Raw genomic sequence first — 13,215 nt, forward strand, 5'->3', positions numbered from 1 at the left:
CTTTCGACTGGATACTAGGGACTATTTCACCCCTCTACTACTACCACATAACATGTATCACATAATCACATTCGTTCTAACGTAACTGGGCATGACTACCCCTTCGGCCCTGTCGACCGATGATCTCGGGGACTATCTCCCCTACCGCTACTAGCATATAACATATCGTATTGGGTCGTAGCATAACAGATAATAGCAAACCCATATGATATCACAAAGACCATCATCTAACATACGTCTCCTACTGGTGGGCCGGCATTGTGGCCTTAGACCCACCGCTACTGGAAGGAAACTCACCTCGAAGTACCTGCTAATCTGTGCGGGAATCCTCTGACTTTCTACCGCTGCTGCTCCGGAAATCCTCCAGCTATAATTCCCACAAAACACTTAGTCATACACTGCTAACTGTACTTAGGGTAAAATGATCATTTTACCCCTAACCAAGTCAAAGTCAAAGTCAACTTCTAGTTGACCTGACTCGTCGAGTTGGTTCGCCAACTCGCCGAGTCCCTATCCTTCCATATGGCCCTATACCCGTCTATAAATCGTCGAGTTAGGCGATGACTTGACGAGTTTTCCTTCTACTTGAACATCGACTAAATCTTCATCCGACTCGCCGAGTTATATGAACAACTCGTCGAGTTCATTTCCAACTGATACACAGGTCCGGTCCTTGACTCGCCGAGTTGTATGAACAACTCGTCGAGTTCATCTTCATTCATAAGAAGATTGCCTTGGACTCGCCGAGTCTGCTCATGCACTCGCCGAGTCCCATGAATTTCCAGGACAATGGCTTAGTCTCGAATATTGGGTCACTCCCCAGGACTCCCTAAAACCTTTCCAACTCCACTGGGTCCTTTTAACCCTCAACTGATATGGGGCAGAAATCTTGGACTTGCCGAGTCCAAGAATGGACTCGTCGAGTCGGTCACATCCCCTCACTAAAACCTCGATTTCTGATGTACAACCCTTGATCAAAAGATGGATCTATTCTTCTAAATCGATCTAGCACGTAAAGTTACAACCTTTACGTGCTTCCATGGGACTTTGAGCTTAAAAGGTCCTAAAACAAGCTCTTACAATGCATGGGGCCTCCTTTGAGTGCAAAAGCCACTCCTTTCTGACTTGTAACCCCTCTAAGGACCTAGATTTGAAACATCAACCCCAAACCATGCTTGCAATCATGGTTGGTGACCAAAATGGCTTAGAAAAGCCCTAAAACTCCACAAAATGGGATCTATCAAAAGAACAAACAAGGTATATACTTTATACCTTCTTTAGACTGCAAATGATGCTCAAAATCGGATCCCTCTAGCCTCCTCTTGATCCTTCAAGCTTTTCCTTCCTTCCTTGGATCACAAAGCACCAAAATCACTCCAAATGCCTTAGATTGCTTCAATAACGGCTAGGGTTTGCTATGGGGGTCTTCTGGGAGCTAATGGGACGAAGGAGTCTGAGTTAAGGTGTTTAAATAGGGTGCAAACCCTCGGGTTAGGGTTTTCGTCTAGACAGGGCCTACTCACCGAGTCCGGGACCCAACTCGTCAAGTCTACAGCTTAAACCCCACGTCTCATCCCGCTTCTACTCGGCGAGTTGGTCCTTCTACTCGCCGAGTCCAAGGCCAAAATGCAAAAATATTAAGAAAAGACTACGTACCAAGAACCAAGTGCTACAAGGGGAATACAAGTAGAACACAATACAAATGTGTTAACCAGTTACATGTGAAAACAGTAAACAAAAGGATTTCTTATACTCAAAACTTGTTTAAAACTCTTTTAAAACTTTTATAAACTTCTTTTATATTAAATCATATTCAACTATCTATTTGAGTTTAAGTATGCTTTAACGGACTTAAGACTATTGCTAAATACCTTGACTCCTGTTCCTTGTTTGGTTGTGGGCTTAGGGTAGGATCACTAGTTCAACTGTCGGTTAAATCATAGTTATACTCATCAAATACATATATGAATATTAAACCCATTTTTATGGAACATACTTAACTTAGTTGCTTATGGTGAGTAATTGAGTCTTTTCTACGAATCAGTAACAGTTCAAACAAATGTACTAGTAAACTATAATAGGTATAGTTTAGAGGTTCATTACATACTATTTCTAGAACAGTGAAACATACAAGATTCAGTACATTCATACTATACATTACAATACATACTATAACAAGAACAGAAAGGAACATACATAGTATAACAAAAACAGAAAGGAACATACATACTATAACAAAGACAATATAACAATAATGTGAAACCACTATTTCATGGAATAGCAATATACTTGTTGTGTCACGTTTTGTAACCAAAGTCTCCTGGAGGGAGAGCGTGAGTTTGTTTATAGATCTATATGGGATTGACCATCCTACACCTAGTTTCTAGCTACAGTGGGACCTGCGGGTCTACGAGTGACAAATGTCATACCATTTTCGACGTCTGAAGAAGGTCGTGTTTTATACTAGTCAATCAAGCATGGTTATAACTTAATCACATTTTTACCTTAATTAACAGTTTGGTTTTAAGGTATTTAGTGCTTTAGTAGAGTATTTTTATACAAACACTAATGTAGATCTTCATTTTCCATTATATTCATACAGTGATATTCTCACGTAAGAAGTGCATACTATTTTTCGTGTAAAGATAGCTCTACAAATATGGGAAACCCACATTTAAACTATTACAAGTACAAACATACATATTACATCATTTTTCAAAGAGAAACAAACATACAAAACAGTTGAGTCTTGGTAGAAGACTACTTTTCATTTTAGTAGAAAATATAGGATTTTCTAGGAAGTATACAAGCATTTACATCTAAACACTTACAAACATTTTCTTGAAACAGATGAAAACTTTTGACACAAAAATGTTTATGAACTCACCAGCTTAAATGTTGATCTACTCTCTTTTTAAAATAACTTGTATTCTCAGGTCATCAGTAGACAGGTACATCTACACAGGTTTGAGAAGACGGAGCAGGATCAAGACTCGTCTTTCATTTTGATATATATATTTTTGGTGTCTTACAAACTATACACAAGACACACATGTATAAACTATATTATTAATGCAATGGATGATGTTGTTGCTTGTTTTACTATTTTTCAATTTTATAATACTGCACATGACATCCTCTTCCCTCTGAATGTTTCCGCCAATTCGGTTTGGGGGTGTGACAGCGAGTTGCAGGGAAACTCGACGAGTCAACGGGGGATTTCACGAATTCTCAAGTTCTGGAGGGACTCGACGAGTCGGTGAACTGCACTCGATGATTCGGGTCAACATGGACTATTTACATTGACCGTTGACTTGGACTTTGACCAAGGGTTGACTAGTTGACTTTTGGGGTATTTTGGTAGATTAGAAATGTATGGAAATGGTCTTATGGTAAATATAGGTGGTGGAGTTCGTGGCCGTGGTTCAAGAGTTTGAGATTATCACTTCGATTCGACAGTTGAGAGGTGAGTCACCCTCACTATAATAAGGGGTCTAAGGCACCAATGTCGGTCCATTGGATCTGATATCCTAGTAGTTGGTGATATGTTGAGTATGAGTTACTTATGCATGCTAGTGTTATGCCAGTTTGGTAGATCTGTAGGACTACTTGTGTTACTATCTGATTACCTGTATGTGCATTAGTTATGTTATATATCGACATATTATGTGGGTTAGGTTGAAGTTATACTGCTCTGTGCGGTAGCCAACAAACCCTAGAGTATTCCAGATATGAGCTGAGGCCCAAGTGAGGCATGTCAGACTCATACTGAGGACTCGAGAGCATTCCAGATACGAGCTGAGGGTCGGGTAGGGCATGCCAGGCTCGTACTATGGGCTCAGGAGCATTCCAGATACGAGTTGAGGGTCGGGTAGGGCATACTAGACTTGTACTATGTAATGCCCTGATTTTCAGGTATTGGCTTATGTAAGTATTTTCTTGGTTTCAAGGTCTACTCGACGAGTTGGCTGGCCTACTCGTCGAGTAGCAGCGGGTTGGTCCATGTGTTTTAGTGATCTACCCGTCGAGTCCAAGAAGGGACTCGACGAGTAGGAGCAGGCAGATGAAACCCTAAATCCCTGGATTTTGCACCCTATTTAAAGGGTCATTGGCCTTCCCCAGCCTCCACTTTACAACTCCTTGGCACCCTTAAACCCTAATCGTGTGTCTGTGTGTTTCTTTGGTGTGATAGAGCTAGGAAGAGAGATCTTGGTGAGGAACACTTAGGGAAACAAGTAAATCGAAGCTAGGAACTCGTGGGAAGCAAGGATATACATCAGTTGACACTCTCTGGAAGGTATTAAGTTGTCTCTTTGGCTCATCTTGTTGGATAAGGTATCTAAGTCCATAACTATATTTGGTATGTACTTGACCCGACCCGGCATGGTCCATTTGGGCTGCATGACATCATGCATTTGGATACACTAAATGAGAGAAATAACACTTGTGATTTATTAATATATTATAATTTCTAATATATTAATAGTATTATTTAATTCGTATTGATCAAGAATTAATTTGGAATTAATTAAGTGATCAAAAATGACTAATTAAATATATGGGTTGATTATATAAATCACTCATACTTGTATAGTGGGCTTAAGGCTCCATGGATTGTCAAGTTGGGTTAAACCCATAGGATGATCCATGGATGCTCCATGGGAGATACAAATTCATGGGTCATGGAAATGAAGAGTCATGTCACATTAGGGTTTACATGGTGTAACCCTAGACGTGACACACTATATAAGCAACATGTTACTAACCAAAATCGGTTACACTAAGTTACAAGAAGGATAGGACGATTTTTAGAGTGTTACACATTCTCTCAAAGTCATTCCAAAGCATTTGGTGTTGTGTGAAGCATTTGAGGCATCACACTTGGGGTGCTAGGCTCTCAAGGTTTTCAAGGAATCAAATCAACTACAAGGTATGTAATTCTAGCCATCTTTTAGATTAAAAGTTCCCCATGTATGCTAGATAGGATTATGAACCTTGGAAATCATATTTTGCATGTATTTTAGACAAACATAGATCCAAGGTTTTCTAGGGTTGCATGTACACTTAGGGGTGTTAGAATGCTCAAAACCCATCAGTGGTATCAGAGACTAGGCTTGTTTGTGAATACTTGATGCAAAATAGTGTTGAAAATCGATTTTTTTGCTGTCTACACAGGGGACTCGACGAGTCCATGGGGAGGACTCGACGAGTCCAAGTAAAAATGCAACCAACTCGGCGAGTTGTCCATGCAGAATGCAAAAATTCGATTTGTGCTGCTAGAAATGGAATACAAACATTACCCTAAACCGTTTTGGTGTTATTAAACTTATTTTAGATGGTGTAATGGTTGTTCTAATCCATTTACAATGGCTAATATCAAAATTACATGATTATATGTGTTCGTATGTTCTTGAAATTTTGATATGAATGTTCATGTTCTTATGAGTTCTTGATAGATCATAGGAATTACTTGTTTAACAATTAATTCATGATCTTTATGTCTTTTAATGGAGTCCATAACTTTTCCTCAAGTTATGGATAACCAAAAGTCTCTTTGTGTTAAAAGCCATTAAAAGAACACATAAGTTATAAAATGAAGAGTCTTCATTTTAATAACTCATAAGTTATGAATGTGAAAGGTTTTGTAAAGTTACAAAACTTGCCCTCAAGTTTTGGAACATGCAAAGTCACTTAATAAACTTTAGTTCCAACCCCTAGATTTTCAAAAGTTAAAAATCAACCCTTATACTTTATAATATTATAAGTTAATTATATATATATGTGTATATATATATATATATATATATATATATATATATATATATATATATATATATATATATATGTATGTATAAGAGCAAGTCGTCATACCATTAGTAGGCCTCATTCACGAAGTCGGTTTATAAGGGGGGTATAAGGTTGTTGCCTATAAAATGGCAACTTAATGGGTGTCCACTCTCACCCACCGCTTCCTTGATCGGTGGAGGGTCGTTAGCCGAACGGGTAGGACAAGGACTATAAATTCTCATTAAAAGTATGATGAATAGTATAAAGTAACTAAATGTTTTATTAAATTCTCAATCTTAGTTACTTTAGGAAATTGTGAATAAGGTGCTAATCCATGAAATTACACTTTACACTTTGATTAAGTCGTTAGTGGAGCGTGTGTGGTTAATCGGCACACTAACCTGGACTTAACAAGGTAGGTAAAGAGTGACTTAAGGTTTATCATAGTATCGGTGGAGCGTGTGTCGTTAACCGGCACATCGATTGAGTGATAAACATTAAGGGTACCAAGTGATTTGCATGGTTACTTCACAAATCGTTTTGTGATCCTCGGTATCCCAGTCACAAAACTTAGAGGGCACACTCGAGATTGAAACATGCCTTTGAAAAGTTCATTGAATCTCAAAAGAATCTAGGAATTTCGAAGAACTAAATTAAAACCTAATAATTTTTAATTTTGGGTTTTTGTGGAAATTGGTGAATCGTCATTCACCAACCTTTCAAATATGTTATAGCTTAGATTATGGCATACCTCTTCTAAGTTATAATATATTGTGATTGGATCCTAGCCTTAATATTACATTTGAGTGTTTTATTAAGGACTATCTTTATATCTAAGCTAAACTTGTTCTCTTCTTTTCAGATGTCTTCCAACAACACTGCTTCTGGCTCAAACCCTACCGGATCCTTTTCCCTCATGAACCTATGTGGGAGGGTCATCTTCGATGGTTCCAACTTTATGGATTGGATCCGGAACATCAGGATGGTGACTCGCTACGAGGACAAGGAATATGTCCTCGATAAGGAGCTGAAGGAGATCGATGAGTCCACTGCTACTCCTCAGGAGATCGCTGACTTCCAGACTCATGAAAGAGATACCACCAAAGTGGCATGCATCATGATGGCCACCATGATAGCTGAACTCCAGAAGTCCTATGAGGACTACTACCCTTTTGAGATGCACCAAGATATGATGGAAAGATACCATCAGAGTGCTCGTCGAGAGCAGTATGAAATAATCTCCTCCATGATAACAACCAGGATGAAGGACGGAGAATCCGTCACGAGCCACATGCAGAAAATGCAAAGGTATGTGGATCGTTTACTGAAGCTTAATGTGAACTTCCCCGAGGAGCTTGCAATAGATATTACTTTTCACTCCTTACCCTCGTGTTAAGATCAATTCCGCATGACATACCACATGAATAAGGAAGAAGTCACACTCAGCAAACTTCAAGGACTATTGAAGACCGCCGAAAGTGGTCTTAAGGGTAAGTCGGTTGTTAACACTCCTACTCCTACTCCAAATGTCGCCCCTGTCTTGGAAATCGGGAAAGGTAGAGGGAAGAAGAGGAAGAACTTTTCGAAGGGTACCAAGGCTAGGACCCTTGATGGCTCTTCTTCGAGTGGAACCAAGAAAGGTTTCGTCACTCCTTCTTCGATCCCAAAAGAGGCTGAATGCTTCTATTGTCATGAAAAATCACATTGGAAGCGGAACTGCACAAAGCACCAGCAAGATGTGAAGGATTGGAAAGTTAAACCCAACCATGCAGGTATTTACACTATTCTATCTAATAACTCACCCTATTCTAAATCTTGGGTCCTTGATACCGGTTGTGGTATTTATATCTATTCTGATTTGCAAGGACTAAGAAGAAGTGAGAATGTGGAGCATGGAAAGATAAACTTGAGTATGGGGAACAGGAAAGCTTCACCTGTCACCAAGATTGGATTTTATTCTTTGTTGCTAAGTAGTGGGTTTATTTTAGATTTGAATAAATGTTGTTATTCGCTAGAAATGGCAAGAAATATTATTTCCTTTCATGCTTTGTACAAACAAGGGTTTACCTTTTCTTTTGATAATGAAAATGGTGGACTAAATGCTTTCCTTAATAATGTTCTTTATTTTAAAGCATTACCTTGTGATGGTGTGTATGAAGCTGTATCTGTTGTAGATAATCTAGGAAATTATGGCATTGTTGTCTTAGACATGTGAGCAAGAAACGCATAGGCCAACTCCAAAAGGATGGAGTCTTGGAGTCATTTGACCTAAAGTCAGATGATAGTTGTGAATCATGCTTACTTGGAAAAATGACAAAGTCACCCTTCACTAGTTCTTGTGAAAGGGGTGAAGGTTTGTTGGATCTCGTACACACGGATGTGTGTGGAACCTTCAAAACTGCCACAAGGGATGCTAATCGTTATTATTTGACTTTTACTGATGATTATAGTAGATATGGATATGTCTACTTAATCAAGCATAAGTCAGAGACTTTTGAGAAGTTTAAAGAGTTTAAACAGGAAGTCGAGAATCAATTGGGCAGGAACATTAAGATGCTTCGATCCAATCGATGTGGTGAGTATCTTAGTACAGAATACCTCGACTATCTCAAGGAATGTAGGATTATCTTACAATGAACACCTCCCAGGACATCACAGCTTAATGGTGTGGCTGAGAGGCACAATCAAACCTTGTTGGACATGGTTCGTTCCATGATGATTCGAGCTTCGCTACCAATCTCATTTTAGGGGTATGCCTTAGAGACTGCCGCCCATATCCTTAATCTAGTCCCTACAAAGAAAGTTGCCAAAACTCCTCATGAGATGTGAACTGGTAAAGTACCCAAACTAGACCACAACAATATTTGGGGTTGCGAGGCTTTCGTGAGACGCGAGACTCATGATAAGCTCGAACCTCGAAGCGAGAGATGTATTTTCATCGGCTACCCACAGAAATCCTTTGGTTACCTCTTCTACAGACCTAGTGACAATGTGGTCTTTGTAGCAAGGAGGGGTGTCTTGAGAGAGAGAGAGAGAGAGAGAGAGAGTTCATAAGCTAAGGAAACAGTGGGAGACACATTGATCTTGAAGAAATTCAAGAGTCAAGTGGTGAAGGAATTTCAAACCCTAGCACTCAACCTGAGGAGGAAACTCCTGTTGAGCCAATTGACAAGTCTGAACCTCTGAGGCGTTCCACAAGGGTTAGGAATGCACCTGCGCATTATTATGGTTTCCATATTACTGCGGAAGGTGATACACTTATCAGTGATGAGACTTTGGTAAGTCTGGATGAACCTAACAGTTACGCAGAAGCCATGGCAAGCCCCGAGTCTGCCAAATGGAAAGAGGCAATGGACAACGAGATACAGTCCATGTATGACAATCAAGTTTGGAACTTGGTTGACAATGTACCATGTCATAAGACAGTTGGGTTCAAATGGATCTTCAAGAAGAAGACCGACATGGACAATAATTTACACACTTATAAGGCGCGACTGGTTGCAAAGGGCTTTTCTCAAACTCCAAGAGTTGATTATGATGAGACCTTTTCTCCAGTGGCCAAGATTAAGTCCATTAGGGTTCTGTTAGCCATCGCTGCACTTCATGATTATGAAATATGGCAAATGGATATCAAAACCGCATTACTTAATGGAATTTTGGCTGAAGATGTTTACATGAGCCGGCCAGAAGGTTTTGTCAGTACAAAATACCCTAATACAGTGTGTAAGCTTGAGAAATCCATTTATGGATTGAAACAGGCACCTCGCAGATGGAATCTTTGCTTCGACGAGAAAGTCAAAGAATTTGGCTTTTCTAGGAGTGAAGATAAATCTTGTGTCTATGTCAAAGCTAGTGGGAGTATAGTCAGCTTTTTGGTACTGTATGTGGATGACATACTACTCATAGGAAATGACATCCCAACCTTGCAGGAAGCGAATTCCTGGCTTGGGAAGTGTTTCTCTATGAAAGACCTAGGAGAAGCCGCCTATATTCTGGGGATAAGGATTATGAGAAACCGGAGTAAAAGACCGATTGGACTCAGTCAGAGTACCTACTTGGAGAAGGTGCTGAAGAGATTCAGCGTGCAGGACTCCAAGAAAGGAGAGCTACCCATCCAAAGTAACACCAGACTGAGTAAAACTCAGAGCCCGAGTACTGAGGTTGAGATAGCAGAAATGAGTCTAGTACCTTATGCTACTGCAGTAGGATCGATCATGTATGCTATGACGTGTACTCGACCTGATGTAGCCTTTGCTTTGAGCATGGTTAGGAGATATCAGGGGAACCCTGGCAAGGCTCACTGGACTGCGGTAAAGAATATCCTCAAGTACCTGCGGAGGACTAAGGACTGGGTCCCTACCCTCGGTGGGAGTGATGACTATAGAGTTGTAGGGTATAGTGATGCTAGCTTTTATATTGATACGGATAATTTCCGCTCTCAGTCAGGCTGGGTCTTTACCTTAAACGGAGGAGCAATTAATTGGAAAAGTTCCAAGCAAGAGACGGTGATTGATTCAACTTGCGAATCAGAGTATATAGAAGCAAGCGAGGCAGCAAAGGAGGCGATATGGCTGAAGATCTTCATTGGAGACCTTGGAGTTGTACCAGCTATAAAGGAGCCAATGGAAATTTTCTGTGATAGTGAAAGTGCAGTTGCCTTAGCCAAGGAACCAAGGGATCATGGGAGATCCAGAAACATCGACTGAAAATACCATTTCATCACTCATCGTGGCAAAGAGGGTATCATTGGATGAGAACCCAGCAGATCCCCTCACGAAGGGACTAATTCGGGCTAAGCATCTCCAACATGCTCGGAGCATAGGGCTGAAGGATGATATTAGTTTTAGTAGTTAGATAATTTTGAAATTTGTAAAGTGTAATTGACATTTGATGATAAATAAAAGTTGTGTTTATTTATGAGTAAAGTGTTGTTATCTCTTGTCAATCGTTTACTATATTTCTTTTGCATGTTTTGACTTCCACAATAATTATGTTTGGTATATCATATTATTCGAACCTCCACAGTCGGTCATATGTTGGAAGTAGGTATAAATCAAGATTGTCATGAGTGGTTGCAGAGGTCTAAGTTGTTGCACATGGCTACAACACTCATGAGTGCTCATAAGTTCTGAGCATTCGAATCAACCCACGCTCACTGGTATCACTTCTGGAATTTATCTTGAGTGATCGTGAAACGGTAATATCATATAAGTCCTCAAACCTAGAGATATGACTTGTTGCCTATGAGTTGGTTATGCATTGATTGTACGAAAACGCATTAGTAACTCGATGTTATAAAACGTACTTTTGTGTGTGATTTAACAAGTAGTAGAAAAAGCATATGAGTCGAAGTTTATCTGTTCCTTCTTGGATTAGAAGCGATATATGGGCCCCTCGATGATTTTGTTTTGACCTATGTACCAGGCCCGTTCATAACCGAATTGATGTGTTCAATTTAGTTCTATGTCAAACAAATCGGAAATTGGGAAACAAATTGTTGGACAATAAGAAAGACATTGTTCCATGTATTTTTTCGGCTGATATCTAGAACAGAGGATTATATGATCACTTATCTTAAATGGCGCATCATCATTTTCTTAGTTCCAAGAGACCTTGAAAAGAGCTACAATTATTGATCGGTTCCTAAAGTCATACTTACAGATATAGTTATTAGACTTATTGTAACAACGTGAAATTCAAAACAATTTTTCACTTTTTAATAACACAATTTCATTCATAAAAAGATTCCAATTCTCAAAGTTTCGCATAACAAATTCATAAAATCATATCCCAAGATCAAACATATAAAACTCCAATAGTGTGTACTGGTAATGTTGGCGCCTTCCCGCGATCCTCACTGGTACCTGAAACACATCACACAAACACTGTAAGCACAAGGCTTAGTGAGTTCCCAAAAATACCACATACAACACATATGCCTCATGACGATGCACAGTTTATATGACTAGTTCCAGTCCGATGTCATTGGCCACGTACCAATAACACCAGACTGAGGGGACTTGATGATATGTGGTCCATTAGCATGGCCTAGACTGCTCTAGCGCGCCAGCCTGGCCTGGCGCGCTTCTGCCAACCTTGCCGAGGACTCCCTTGCCAGCCTCGTTGGGGACTCTCCTATTAGTTTGTATGACTAGTTCCAGACCGATGTCATTGGCCGCGTACCAATAACACCAGACTGGGGGGGACTTGATGATATATGGTCCACTAGCATGGCCTAGACAGCTCCGGCGCGCCAGCCTCGCCTGGTGCTCCCTTGCCAGCCTTGCTGGGGACTCTCCTGCCGGCCTAGCCTGGCGCTCCCTGGCTTGGCACTCCCTTGCCAGCCTTTCCTGGTGCGCGCCCTCCAACCTTGCCTAGTGCGCACCCGCCAGCCTCGCCCGGCGCCTCCGAGCAGCCTCGCCTACCTCCTTGCTAGCTGGGCCTAAATTGGGCTGGCCCAAGGCCTGACCTAATTCCCCTTGACCTAATTGTCCCCTATATAATGAATAGTATCTCCTCCATGGAGACGGATCTTCCCCGATGGCTCAGCCGCCACTATACTCCGGCCGGGTGGCTCAATCGCCACCCGCCGCCGTCAACCACCATACACCACCACCAGCACCAAGATGGTTCTCTCTAGCTATGGAGGACCATCTCAGATCTTCTAATTGATCTAACTTGACCGTCGGAGCCTGCTCCTCGGGCACAGTCCCTGGGGAAGCTCTAATGACTTTGCACTGTGATGTCCAGATCTCTGCCGCAGCAGAAGACAAGAAGATTCGTCGGAGGTCGATGTCGCATCACCTCTCGAGGCTACAGTTCGACCCTCCGTTCGATGTGTCTTAGCGGGACCCTCCAGTCCCGTAGCTCGTTGGACCCTCTGGTCCGATCATAGCTCGTTCGGCCCTTCGGCTCGGTCTGTATTGTTGGACCCTTTGGTCCGGTCTATATCGTTGGACCCTACGGTCCGGTCTATACAATCACATAGCATACATATATCACATTGCACATAATCTCATACATACACATAGCACACAAGACCCCCCGGTCTACACAAATATACCACTCTAGGTAATGTATAGAGAGAAGACTCACCTCGGGTATCTCAGATAATCTCACACTCGAACACACTAGTCTATCCCCCGCCTAAACACATAACAACATTCTAAATAAGTAATGGCTCTCAAAGGCTAGATTAGATCCACTCTATAATTCCACAGAAGGACAAAAGACCTTTTACCCTTCCTTGACCCTGAAAGTCCAAAGGTTGACCAAAACGCTAAAAGTCAACGGAAGTCAACAGAAGGCAGTACGCGGCGCGTACCCTCTCTGTACGCAGGGCGTACGCCGGCGAGTCACAAACAGGGTCTCAACCCCTTATGCTGCGCGTTCTGAGAGTTACGCCCAGTGTAAGTCTCAGCTTCAGCC

The sequence above is a fragment of the Lactuca sativa genome, chromosome 6 (assembly GCF_002870075.4).
Source record: "Lactuca sativa cultivar Salinas chromosome 6, Lsat_Salinas_v11, whole genome shotgun sequence".
Lineage (NCBI taxonomy): Eukaryota > Viridiplantae > Streptophyta > Magnoliopsida > Asterales > Asteraceae > Lactuca > Lactuca sativa.